This window comes from Aotus nancymaae, unplaced genomic scaffold (genome assembly GCF_030222135.1).
Source record: "Aotus nancymaae isolate 86718 unplaced genomic scaffold, 86718_ANA_hifiasm-v0.15.2.pri h1tg000014l, whole genome shotgun sequence".
Lineage (NCBI taxonomy): Eukaryota > Metazoa > Chordata > Mammalia > Primates > Aotidae > Aotus > Aotus nancymaae.
Window position 1 is genome coordinate 96,414,594 of NW_026988425.1, and position 13,936 is coordinate 96,428,529.

The window sequence follows — 13,936 nt, forward strand, 5'->3', positions numbered from 1 at the left end:
GTGGCAATATATTTCTAAAACAACATTTACAAAATATATTTACATACCAGTCAGAATTCCATTGCCTTCTGTTCCCCAAAATGAGACAATGTCTATAACAGCCTTTTCATGTTACCAATTTTTAAAAATATTCACAGACTCATAATAGATTAAGTACAAATGTGTAACTCACTGCGTTAGTTTGTAGTGACTACATTTGGAAAAGTCTTTTTTTTTTTACATACCAGGTTGCGTCTGTGCATCAATCTAAACTGATGATTTTGTTTTCCTTGGAAAACTTTCTTCCTTTATCTGTGAAACACTACTCTTGTGTGCTTTTTCTCAGTTTAGTCTTACAAATTCTTTTAATTATTTTCCCCCTTTCCTTTCCTACAAACAGTTAAATAAAAATATAGATCTGTATTTGTTTCTTTCTCAGGCAACTTGTTCTCATGACTGTTCCTTCCTTCACTTGTTTTTCAAAATCTATCCATCATCTGTAGATTCATCTATCCAGTATTATTAACATCTATCCATCCATCAGCAAAGATTCATTCAGAAGCTATGTGGCAGGCAGTAAGTTAGGTATCAAGGATGTTGACAGAAGTCAGATGTAGTTCCTTCCTAATTCTAGATAAGTGAAAAACATGTATAAAAATGAAGTCTATACAATACTTATGATAGCCTCTGGTAGAAAATAGTGCATGGAGAATGGAGGACACTAAAAAGGAAATGATTCTCCCAGAAAGGTAACGTATAAGATACATAAAGAAAATGTTATGATTCTTAACATAGTGCTTAACGTAGTTCACATTTGCTGAATGAATAAATAAGTAGATTTACCATGTTTGAGGTTCAAAACCGACATTTTCTTGTTTCAAATTGGGAAGGAATAATGTTAATGTAAAAATCATTAGGGTAAAATAGACATCACCAAAAGTACATATTTACTAAATGAAAAAAACGTTTTGCTCTACTTAAAATTCTTGGCATATATTTTATAGAGTCACCTACATTTTAAAAAAAAATCTGAAATGTGTCTCTCTCTCCTTCAGTTCTACTCTGATCTTAGTTATTTCTTGTCTTCTGCCAGCTTTTGAGTTTTTTTTTTTTTTTTTTTTTATCTTGCTCCTCTAGCTCTTTCAATTTTGATGATAGGGTGTCGATTTTAGATCTTTTCTCACTTCTCTGATGGGCGAAGGATATGAACAGATACTTTTCAAAAGAAGACATTTTTGAGGCCCACAAACATGAAAAAGTGTTCATCATCACTGGTCATTAGAGAAATGCAAATCAAAACCACATTGAGATACCATCTCACGCCAGTTAAAATGGTGATCATTAAAAAAATCTGGAGACAACAGATGCTGGAGAGGATGTGGAGAAATAGGAACACTTTTACACTGTTGGTGAGAGTGTAAATTAGTTCAACCATTGTGGAAGACAGTGTGGCGCTTCCTCAAACACCTAGAAATAGAAATTCCCCTTGACCCAGGAATCCCATTACTGGGTATATACCCAAAGGATTATAAATCCTTCTATTATAAAGACACATGCACATGTATGTTCATTGCAGCACTGTTTACAGTAGCAAAGATCTGGAACCAACCCAAAAACCCATCAATGATAGACTGGACAAGGAAAATGTGGCACATATATACCATGAAATACTATGCAGCCATAAAAAACGATGAGTTTGTGTCCTTTGTAGGGACTTGGATGAATCTGGAAATCATCATTCTTGGCAAACTGACACAAGAACAGAAAATCAAACACTGCATGTTCTCACTCATAGGCGGGTGTTGAACATGAGAACACATGGACAGAGGGAGGGGAGCATCCCACACTGGGGTCTGTTGTGGGAGGCTAGAGGGACAGTAGTGGCTGGGGAGGTAGCGGAGGGATACCATGGGGAGAAATGCCAGATATAGGTGACGGGGGATGGAGGCAGCAAACCACCTTGCCATGAATGTACTTCTGCAACAATCCTGCATGATCTGCACATGCACCCCAGAACCTAAAAGTACAATTTAAAAAAATCTGAAATGTGTTAACTATACAGGAAATAAAAACAATATGCCTTTCATAGGGAAATTTTATTCAAAGGAAAAATACAGAATATTATTTCTTAAATAATAGCGTCTCTTATAAAGAACTCAGAATAACATAAACTAACAAAAATATTGTGTGGGAAAATGTTATTGGACTGAAAACAAACCCCTAGTTTTTCACTTTTTGTGAACTAGCCTCACATAAACAAACCTAGAATTTTAAATAGGGTATTAAGCATTTAAGCTTACCCAAGATCTACTAATCCTGTACACAAATGCACAACTATCTTTGCCCCTCTTTCACAGAGCTAGCATTCCGGACAAATTTAATAGGAATGTTTTTGAAAACAACAACAAAAAAATGGATAGATGCCATTCATACTGTAAGAAAAAGCTGAAGAAAATTTTACTGATTCAAAAAAAAGTGTAAACCTGTTACTTTTAAGACAAAATTTTAAAATATTTTTAGCGACTAAGAAAATCATTGATAAATGAAGATATACTAAAATCAAGACTTTAGGAGAGAGGCAATTATGAAGTAGAAAGTTTGAAAATATCAGTCTTTATACTCAATTTCATTCTTTCAAATGCTCATTTATTATTCCTGATCTATTATAATTGTCTCTTGACCAACAGCTACTTAAACCCAGTGTTTGATTTTCCCCATTAACTCTAAAATATTTATTGATTGTCTGTCTAACAATGGTCTCCCAGGGCATAAATACTAGAAACATGTTTAGTAATCAAAACTCTTTCTGATATGCTAGCCATTAACATTTTTAACATTTCTGTAATATACAATGTATCAGTTAGGGCTAGGTTTTATCAAAGAAGAAAAGAGGCCCAAAATGGCAGTGGCTGAAAGAAGACAAAGGCATCTATCTTTCATGTACAATTCTTAAGGCAAGTAATCAGGTGCTGGCATAGAACCTTGCTCCATGTAGTCCATAGAGACCTAACCCCTGTCCACGTCTATGTGCTACCATCATTATACATGGCCTCAAATCATCATAGGGCAAAATGAAGCTCAAGTGTTGACAGTTACATTCCGAGTAAAGTTTATGGGGGAAGAAGGAAAAAAGAAGTAAAGAAAACAGGCTGCCACACAACATTTCTGCTTCTTTTCTTTAGCTAGGTCTCAGGAATAAGGACACACCGAATTTAAATGGAATTTAAGAATCCAGTGTTTATCCAAGTATACATGAGCCAAGATAAATGCAATGACTGCTAAAGAGAGAGAATGATATTGTGGCAAGAAACACAACACTCCTCCACTATATCATGTCTACTATGTTTTCTTGATTCCATGTCTACATATCTTAATTCCTTTAGGTATAGACAGTTTTCCTAGAGGGCAGCTAATGCCAAGTATGACAGCACCAAGTTACCAATCTTGCTGTAATCCAAAGATATTCTTAAAAATGAACTTTTTCCTGGTCCAGAGTTCCTTTTGACTATCAAAATTGCCTGGTAGGATAGATAAGACCAAGCGATTTCTGAAAACCCTTAGTTAAATTGCACTGTTTTCAAGCATATCTGCAGGAAATAGAATATTTTTGTAGTACCTAGAATGTTCTCAAGAGTTCAGTATTTGTCCAGGCTTTTATTCATTCTGCAATGATTCCCCACATGACCTCATTGATGTTCTCCACTTGAGTCTCTTGGAAACTTCACCTGAGACCTCTCACCCAGGTGGAGTTAGCTGAAATGAGTATTGCTCTAGTCTTTTCCTAATTAGTAGTTTCTTTATTTTCATGTGGCTTTTATTAACATGAAATGAGGCTTTTGAATTCCAACTGAGATCTTACCTCACTCTTTGGATTACAAGAATAAAAGCAGTTGGCAACCTATTTCTCCTTACTGTGTTCAGATTTTCTATTATCCTTTCGAGTGCTGTCGAATGCTCTGTTTTGGCACACTGTGTTCCTACCAACCGTAACAAATAGCATATAAACCTGTTATATTGTTACACGTTAGTAAACTTTGTAAAAAATGTATTTTATGTACTCATTGCTTACTAATGTACTATAATAATGTAATCTATCATTATATATTTCCCTTGTGATCATTCTTACCAACTGGAGTACAGTCATTTTGTTCCTGCTCAATCCAAATACATTCTGTATTTTTTCTTATTTTCATTGCACTAATGAGGTAGTAAAGCTAGTGGTTAAGTAAGGCAACATAGCAAGAGTTCCTACATTCCTTCATACTCTGAGGACTTTAGGTAAGTTACCAAAACCTTTTGGTGTTGTGGTTTCTTCACCTGTAAAACAGAGAGCTTAGTAGTAGTTACATTATAGTGTTGTTATGAAGCTTAAATAAGTTGTTAGAACAGAAATACTTGATACATCTTAGCTATTATGCCCTTTATCTAGAATTATCTTGCCCTAATTGACTGACCATATATATATCTCCATTTAGTTTTAATTCCTTTCCTCCCTAGTCTCACATAATGCTTTGACAAAGCTTTGTTACTTAGAGTGTACTTTTTATTAGGGTGGCTGATGAGCTTGTAAGCTCTTATAGAGTAGGCTTTATTATGTCTTCTTCATCTATGATTTACTGGAAATGTCTTACATTCATAGTAGTTATTTAATATACTTGTTCAATTATATTGAACATTTTATTATAAAGGAATAAAATGTAATACCTACAGTATTGTTTAGCTTTTCAATTTTTTTCCCCAGAATCAGTAAGCTGATATGTAATATAAGAAATGATGTTTTAGGAGCAAAGGCAATTGCTGATGTTCTTTAGTGGTAATTTTTGCCTTCTTTGCAAATTTTTACATATCTGTTGATTGATCAATTTATGAATATTTTAAGTTATTCTAAACGTTCTGCAGCCTTTGGAGAATACTTATTATTTTATAGACAGCTTGAATGTGCCTTCTCTGGAGCCTTTCATCACTTGCCCCCAATTAATATATTGCTTTATTCTTAGTTTTTTTCAGAATATTTTTGTCGTATTTTTATCAGGATTTGTGACACAATATTGTACTGACATATTTATGTCTGTCTTTTCAAAATGTGTATTTTTAAAATAAGAGGCTACATTTTTATTATTTCATGTTCTACCATCCTACATGGTAAATATGAAAGTTTATTGATAACATAAGTGTGTGTTTAATATCCTATATTTTATTTTCCACATTTATTGAATTATATAATGATAATTCATTGTTGGCATAATGATCTCAAAATACTTCATGATTATCAAGGTATCTAAATAGAATTAAACAGTTTGTTGACTTAGTATAGCAATAAATAAATACTTGAGAAAGATGATTAGTGAGACTTAGAGGCAGTGCAATTCATGTGTTTAGGTCAATCTTTAGAATCAGATTGTCTTTATTCACTTTCTGCCCCTGACTTTCACTGACTTTGGGCAGGTTACTAACTTCTCTGTGTCTTGTTAGAGATAATTGTCCTTAACTCATAGAGTTTTGGCTAGGATCAAATGAGTTAATCAAGGAAAAGCCCTGAGAGTTTCATGCCTGACATGTAGTAAGCACCGTTCAAGTATTTTTCATAGGATACCAATAAGACCATTCAATAAATTGTGGTACCCCGTTTTCTGAGTATTTGAGTTCATGAATATTTAACCATACAGAGTTGTTTCCCTGCATTTTCTGTGTTGGTTAAAATATGTCCTTGGCACTGAAGAGAGAATTTTAATGAATATTGAAGTCATTGGAAAGAAAGGATAAGGACAGTGAGCCCAAGGATAAAAATGTGGGTCAGCAGAAGAGTTGGATCTGCAGGACAAAAACTGTCTTACACACAACTACCCAGATCTGGGAGGGAATCAAAGCCAGGTGGCAGCTGATGTGGCGTTTGGAATGTGATAGCAGAACTCAGTTGCAGTTGACTAGTCTCTTCCTCTTAAATAACATCATGCATTTTAATGGTTTTATACTGAATGTTTAATGGCACATTTTATAGGTTGAAACTGCCATCTTCTCAATTTCATTTGTCATTTGGATGCCAGAAGCCCAAAACTTCCTTTCATATAATTCTCCTGAGAAGGCAACATCATTGGAAATACTTGTTTTTATCTGTTCACATGAATATATATATTAAAATTCAAAGGAATAATTTTCTTTGCCTTCCTATTAACAAGTTCCACCCCTATGATTTCAGCAACTGGATTTCATATTAGTTTTGATATTTTACTATTTCCAGACCCAAAATTTGAAAGCCTTCTTACCAATCCTCTTTTGATCACTACAAATTTCTACTATATTTTATGTTTTTTAAATTGCTTTATTTCAAAATAAAGTGTAATGAAACATAAGTTAAAGAAAACCATATTGTTTTCTCATGATTATGTTTAGATTTCCTTTGCAGCAAAGAATATCAATTCTATTATCAATTTTCTGTTTGCCCTTGTATTTTTCCCTGCTCTGTTTCTTATAGCCTCTTTATATTTATTCTTTAAAAATTAATATGGAAAAGGACAATAGACAGAATCAAAACAGGTTATTTTTACAAAGCTAGTCTATGCTGTGCAGCTAACAACTAAAACCTTGGAGCATTTAGTTGCCCATTCTTCTGAAGAAATCTCGAAAAACACATGCAAGTTCACTTCTTCACCATTAAATAACAGCAATGGACTAGATGCCTAGTTCCATTGCAGATGATTCCTTAGCTGTACAAGTCCTTACTACCATTATTTTTAGCATTCCTAATTCATGCATTTGGAAAGCTGAGTTAAAAAAGAAGGTGTTCTACATATTGGAACATGTACGTGCAAACTCAGCGTCCAGGAAAATTAAAATACAGGAAAATTCATTGTATATTTGTTACCCAATCACATGTATTTATAGTGCTTCATAACATAAATGTTTCAGGAGATGATTGCTTTTCTTTTACCTCTCGGTTTCCCATGGCTTAGAGAAAAGTCCTCTGCCACTTGACAATGTTGTAGTTCTTGTCAATGCTTACTTGACATGAGTCTAAGTCCCCCGTGGCCTACTCTACTAGCTAAAGTAGAAGATGTCAGTGGTTGAACATGACTTAAACATAAAATGAGAAAGATTTGGAAAGTTAGTTTATCTTTATTCATCAAAACAATATAGAGCCTCTCTTCTCTGTTCTGAAAAAGAGTACAAGTTTTCTAGATTGTTCTGAGGATTTTATGAGCCTCTTCTGTAAAAGTGCCTCATATAGAGTAAGTTTATAAGAATAAAATTTAGCTACTTTACTTCAGCTTGAACTTGATGAAAGAATGAATGATAAACATTAATCCCTTGTTTAATTTGTCTTGCTGTGTCCTCCCTAAAGGAAATTCCCTGTGTTCAGGCATCTAGAGGTAACCTCTAGTTTGGAGGACACGTTTCAGTAGTTTGAAAGTCCTCAGGCACATTCTGCAGGAGTCCCAACTCTGTTTGCCTGGGATCTTCTTGCCAGCTCAGTAGTCCTCTTGGCCACATACTGTCAGGCTGGCCTTAGCTATCTTCCACAATATCCGGTTGGCTAACAGGAAATCACGCAGCCTTGCTTAGCTAAAGAAGGGGAAAACAGGCTGCCTCACCAGAGACTGTTCTCTCAGTCTAAATACCTCTTTTACTTCTCTTCTATTCCATTTCTTCCTACTTAAATAGAACAGTGGGTAAAACAGCAATATCTAACTATAAAATGAGACAAACAATGCCAGCCTCCCCTTACAGCAGGTAGTCCCAATTTCTACAAGAGCTTCCTGTGGATTCTCATTCCTTCAGGTTTCCCACCATCTGGTGTTAAGCTCTTCTCCTTTTGCTGTGTCTTCTCCATCATGTTGATATTTCCAAGATCTCAAAAGAAAGAAATCAAAGTCCTTAGCCAGGACTCACTGTCCATGAATATCCTAAAATTCCTTCATTTTTCTTATGTGACTACTCACACAGGCTTTGGGGGTGACTATGTTGATGTCTGGACAGTGAATTGGTTCACTTTTTAACAAACCCTGCAAGATGTGTCTTTCCTTCCTCTCTCAAATGTGCGAATATAATTAGCAGCTATTGTTTTCAACTTAGAAGATCATAGTTGAATTTCTGAGATATCAGAAAATGTCCGTCCTTATATTTTGTTGCTATTTCTGAAGGAATTTCAGGTAAGAACATACATTAGAATAGAGAAATGTGTGATAATTCCTCATGAAGTCTTCTGGGACAAGTGACAACTCTGCTAATGGGTGAGGGTGACCCTGACTGTGACTTATATATGCAAATAATTATAATATTATTAACAATAAAGAAGATGATGATGATACCTCACATTTACAGTTCTCATTATTTTCCAGTCACAATTTTAAGAGCTTTGAAGCTGCTAAAACATTTAATCCCCACAGTAACTCTATAAGAATGTTCTATTAACTTATTTTACAGTGGAAGAAACTGAAGCACAGAAAAGTTAAATAATTTCCTTAAAATATCACAAATGAGAAGCAGTAGAACCAGTCTTTGAACCTAGGAAGTTTTGTTTCAAAGCCTTCAATATTAGCTAATTCCTCTTACTAAATAAAATATAATTAAATAATGACAATTTATACTGACTAGTATGTTCACTTCTAAATGAAATAATAGTATTAATTATTGATAAAAGTATTCCAGACATTTATTTTGGCTAAAACACTTAGATAACATTTGTTAGTTTCCTTTAAAATTGTATATATCATGACCTCACAAAATTAAATCTTAATAATGAAAGATGGTCGATAAAATGTTGCAGCATTTTAGGCAAACTTCAATAATGTTTATTGAAAATATTAATTTCAGTATGAATATTTTAAAATATAAGATTAAGTTTGCAGATTTCATTCCCTTTTGACATTTTGAATCTATTTTTAGATTCTGTTACTAAAGTTGGTCCTGTACCCTGCTAATACAATTTAATTTTTCTTTCCATTCAATAATTTTAAAAGTCTCATAATTATTTTCAGATGGCAAATACTTAATACAAAAACACTTCTGAATTTATGCCACGGTTTATTTTTTCACTCTTAATATTCTATCCAGAAATACAGTGTATGCACAACCAGTCTCTGTGGTGGCAAAGTGAAGGTTAATCACTGGGAAATTATTTGAAATAAATACTTTATTGGGCACAAACATTCTAGATTAATAAAGCTAATAGTATCCCCCATCCCCAAAATGTTCTTAAAAATACATACCTATATTGAAATACAGTTAATCCTTTATAAAATATATTTTTAGGTGTTCAATTTTATTTAAAATCATAATTTACTGTAAAAGATTAAGAAAAATTATCTAAAAAGGAGAAATTGTATTAAAATCTTTCCTGAGATGGAAACAATATTTTTTCAACTCTTTTTTTTAAAAACTTCAGCAGGTAAATACAAAGTAATTTTCCTAGCTGGTAAAATTCTTCCCTTAGGAATATTTACTAGCGTAAATGTCAATATTGCATGGTTCATTTATTGAAAGCCAAACTATTTAAGCGACTTTGGATGAGTTATTACAGTTAACGATTCTTATTAAAAACAACAAAAGAATGCATCAATCAGGAGGTATAAAGAAAGGAAATATAACTTTGAAACATTGGTTTTCTTCATAAATTCAGATTTATTGAAATCTGGGGATTCTTATGCTAACATCATCTTGGTTATCTATTGCTTTGTAACACACTACCCTGAAAGCACCTGGCTTAACCATTCGTTTTTGCTAATAACTTTATTTGTCATAAACTTGAGATGGACTTTGTTCTTAGGCTGGATGCTTAGTCTCTGATGGAAGTAGCTTCAGTTAGGGTGTCTAACAGAGAATCTACTGGCCAGTCTAGCTCCTCCATGGTCTTGGTCATTTTATCTCATTTTCCACAAAGCAAATCATCCGCTTAGGTTCCTCTTGTGGTTTAGGCTTCTCAGAGTTTGGCAACCTCAGGATATTTGGACTTCTTACAAGGTGGATCATGGCCCTTAGACATCCAGGTGAAATCTGCCAATCCTTTGAATTCCTAAATTCAGAGATGGCATCATGTCCCCTCTATCACATTCTATAGGTCAAAGCAGTCCTGATACAGCACAGATTCAAGGGGAGGAGAAAAAAACAGGGCCCTACCTCTTTGTGACAATAAAATTAAGTGATTTGTGCCAATCTTTAATTTGGATATGTATTTGTTAAAAAGATACTCTTGAAATAGTCTTTTACTTCCTAGTTTTGCTTGCTCTATTTCAAACCTGTGCTGCATTAGTTAACATATGGCTCACCATACACTTTCTAATGAGAAAGCGTCAAAAAGCTCAATCTCCAAATGCCAGTACAAACACTAGACTGGCAAAAAGTCACCTGAATTCCTCCCTTTAATATACAGAACCCAAGCTGCATGGACTTGTTTTCCCAACACAGAAAACATTATAGTAAACAAGGGATTTGAGTTTAGATATTTACCCAGCTTCTCTGCATCCTGAGCTCTTTTTTTTGCCTCGATCCTCTGCCAGGAGATCCGGCTGTTTTTCTTACACTTTGGCTCCTCACCTCCCCTAAGCTAATATGCACTCCCTGGCAAATTATAAGCACTCGGAACTGGAGCAGAGACTGTGGCTTGAGGGTAAAATTAACTCTACCAACTGAATAGTTTCCGCTGTTCATCAAAATGTGCACTTGGAGGCTTTAAAAAATGTATATGTGCATAAACTTGGTTATCAGTTGAAAGCAGAAATAAATGCTAGATAAAAAGAAAAGGTTTCCCATATGAGAGACCCGAAACATGTAATATTTTTATGCACCACGTTGTGCGTGGTCATTTCCTGCTTTGTTCTTTTGTTGTACTATTTGAAATGTGTTTTCTCCCGTTTTTTAGTTCATATATGTTGGAAATACTTACTGTGATGTTCTTTTTTTGTTGTTGAAGTATTCCCTCCTTTAGATTCAATGGGTTTTTATTCAAGGTCCATGATCTACCTAAGATTAATAGTAAAATGACAGAGTGGACAAATGACTATCATGGCATATCATCCCTCAGTTGGTTCTTGAAAGCCACAAGAGACAGCATATGGTCACGAATATATACATAAATATATAATAACCATTGTTTTTATATATGATGCTGCTGTACATTACAATATCATGAAGAAAATTGCATTCTTCATGATTTTATTCACTTGACCAGCAAATGCTTTTCTATCCTTTGGCATTGGAGTGCCCTGCCTTTTATGGATGTTGTCAGCCTATGCTAATTGAAATATTTATAAAATGCTGATTCTGAATTATTGCAGCTTAACAGTTCAATAATTCTTTAATGGGCCCTCTGTTTTATTAATGAAATGATTTATAGAAATATTTAATCTCACTGATTTACCATTAGCATTAATGAGTCTAGTTATTAAGCACTGTATTTCCAAAGGCTATGAAAACAGCCCTGGCAAGTGTATAGTATTTTGCGATGAGTTATTTGTGCTGAGATAGAATCAATGCTGTGGGAAGCTTATTCCTCAAGTGGAACAGCATTATTTATGAACATGTAACTTGATGACTCTTTTTGTAATTTTTATACCCTTACTTTCTTATTTACAAGAAATTTAATATCAATTATGAAAACCATCCCACAGCATTTTAAAGACATTTAGATGATATATAAATATATTTTTCATATTAATTAAACTATGCTCTGACAGTAAACCATTTAAAAATACTTACACTGATCCTTGAGGAATACAAAGGTTTATTCTTTAGAGAAACCACATTTGTATTTCCTGTTGTATCCAGTAAACATTTAAGATAACTATTACTACTTACCTAGAGAATCTTCTTTAAATAACAAACTGAACAAAATTCATTTGTGTCCACTTATGACAGTATTTCCTTTGTACATATTTAAAGACTTCACATTTTATGGACAGAACTTAGTTACAGATCTTAAGTATATTTATATGACAACTCTTCAACATGTGATGTCAGATTTCAGGGTCCTTAAAATAGATGGTTGTTTGAGATTCATCCTCTCTTAGTTTATCTTTAACAAAACTATCTTAATTACCTATTTCAGATATTAAAATAATTTCTTAAGGTTCACTTTAGAGCTTTGATATTCTTAGAAATGTCAGTACTTCTTTGAGATTTCAGTAGGTTATTTTGAATTATTAATCTGTTGAAATAAATGAAATGGGGGAAAGGAAAGTAATAATGTGTCTTTAGTTTTAAGACATCGAAAATGAGGTCTCAAAACATTCAATTGCTCAAACTGGCATAAACGGCTTTGTAACTAACACTCTCTTTTTTTCCAGCTGGTAGTGTTGATGTATGTTATGTCATAGTAAGGCATTGTTGTGATCCAGTGACATAAAAATACCAACATGATGATGGTATTTTTTCTGAAATGGTATATTTTCTCTTTCTATTGTTCTGTTTCCTTCTTGGAACAGAATGTGTCCTTGCATTATTTGGCAGCATGTGGATATGACTTATATTGGAGAGTTTATGATTAATCAGAAATGGAGATTTTTATGAAAATCTCTGTTCTATCAGCTAAGGAAAATGTCCTTAACTATTTTATATAAGTGTAGTGGTAGTGATTTCATGGCAAAGTTTAATTGCAAGGTTTTTATTCATATTTAGAAAGGCAATTAGAAAAGAGAGAGAGCTGAATCTCTGGCAACAATTCAAAGAAATGGAATATAATTCTGGTAATTTCAGGCAAGACAAGTGTATATTTTCAAATTTGATTTTGCTTTTTATTCTAGCTTCTCAAATTAATGGAACAACATAAGTTTACAAAATTGACTCTTTGCTAATATTGTAAAATAAATTATTCAAAACAAAGATAGCTGTATATATAGTTTCAAAATTTTCTGAAGCGATTAAAAAGGCTAAAGACTTTCAAATTGCCAAATGAGTTTATTCTGCAAAGTGATCACAACATGCCTAACGTTGTTATGAGTTATTTGTGATTTTTAAAAGAATGAACATAATCCCTTTTCTTAAGACATTTATGATTTTCAGGAGTTTTTATAAGAAAATCCCATAACTGGACAAACGTAAATTAGTATAAGGCTTTCTGGAATCCTTAATGGGGGCAGCATTAATAAGGTTGTAGAAAGATTGACACAGGTTCCATAGACTGAATAATATAAAATCGGAATGTTTAGACAAACCCCAAACTATAGATTTATTGGTATATATTTTTTCAAATGAAATTCTTGACTTTTACTTATCTTTTTTCCTGCTTACAAAGAATGTAATCAAGAGGAGAGCCCACACAATTTCATACACAAAATGAAGCAAAACTAAATAAACAATCAAATGAAAACAGAAAAAGCAGAAGTAATTGGAGATTATATTGCTTGTCTTTTTTGTTTTTAATGTAAAAGGAAGAAGATTAGGTTTATGATTTCTTATTCATAACTCCAAAATTGATAAAGCTGTATAAAGGAAACCTCTCTCATAATTTATTTTATTATAAAATCTGACAAAACTAATACAACGCTCTTTAGAGTCCTTTTTAAAATTCTCCTTAATGTAAATATTCATAAGTTTTACTGGTGAAACATTAAGGTATTACAAAATAGATAGTGTTCACAGCTTACTGCATTTCTGGAAATATAATGAATCTACATTCTGACACACTTGCACCAAGAATTTCATTTGGGAAAGTTTCAATGTAATTCAAGTTTAATGTCTTATGTTAAGAAAAATAACCCACTTACTACCTCTTTATCCCCAGCATCACTTTTTATTGTCTATATGGGATTGTGATGATGAATCTAACCATAATAGCATGAGTTAAAAAGCCTGGTCATGCCTTTTAAGCTATACATTCCCTCCCTTCCTCCTTCCCTTTTTTCCTTCTTCCTTCCCTTCTCTTCCCTTTCCTTCCCTTCCCTTCCATTCCTTCCTTCTCCACTTCTCTCTTTCTCCCCCTCCCTTCCCCTCCTTTCCCCTTCCTCTCTCTTCTTCTTCTTTTTTT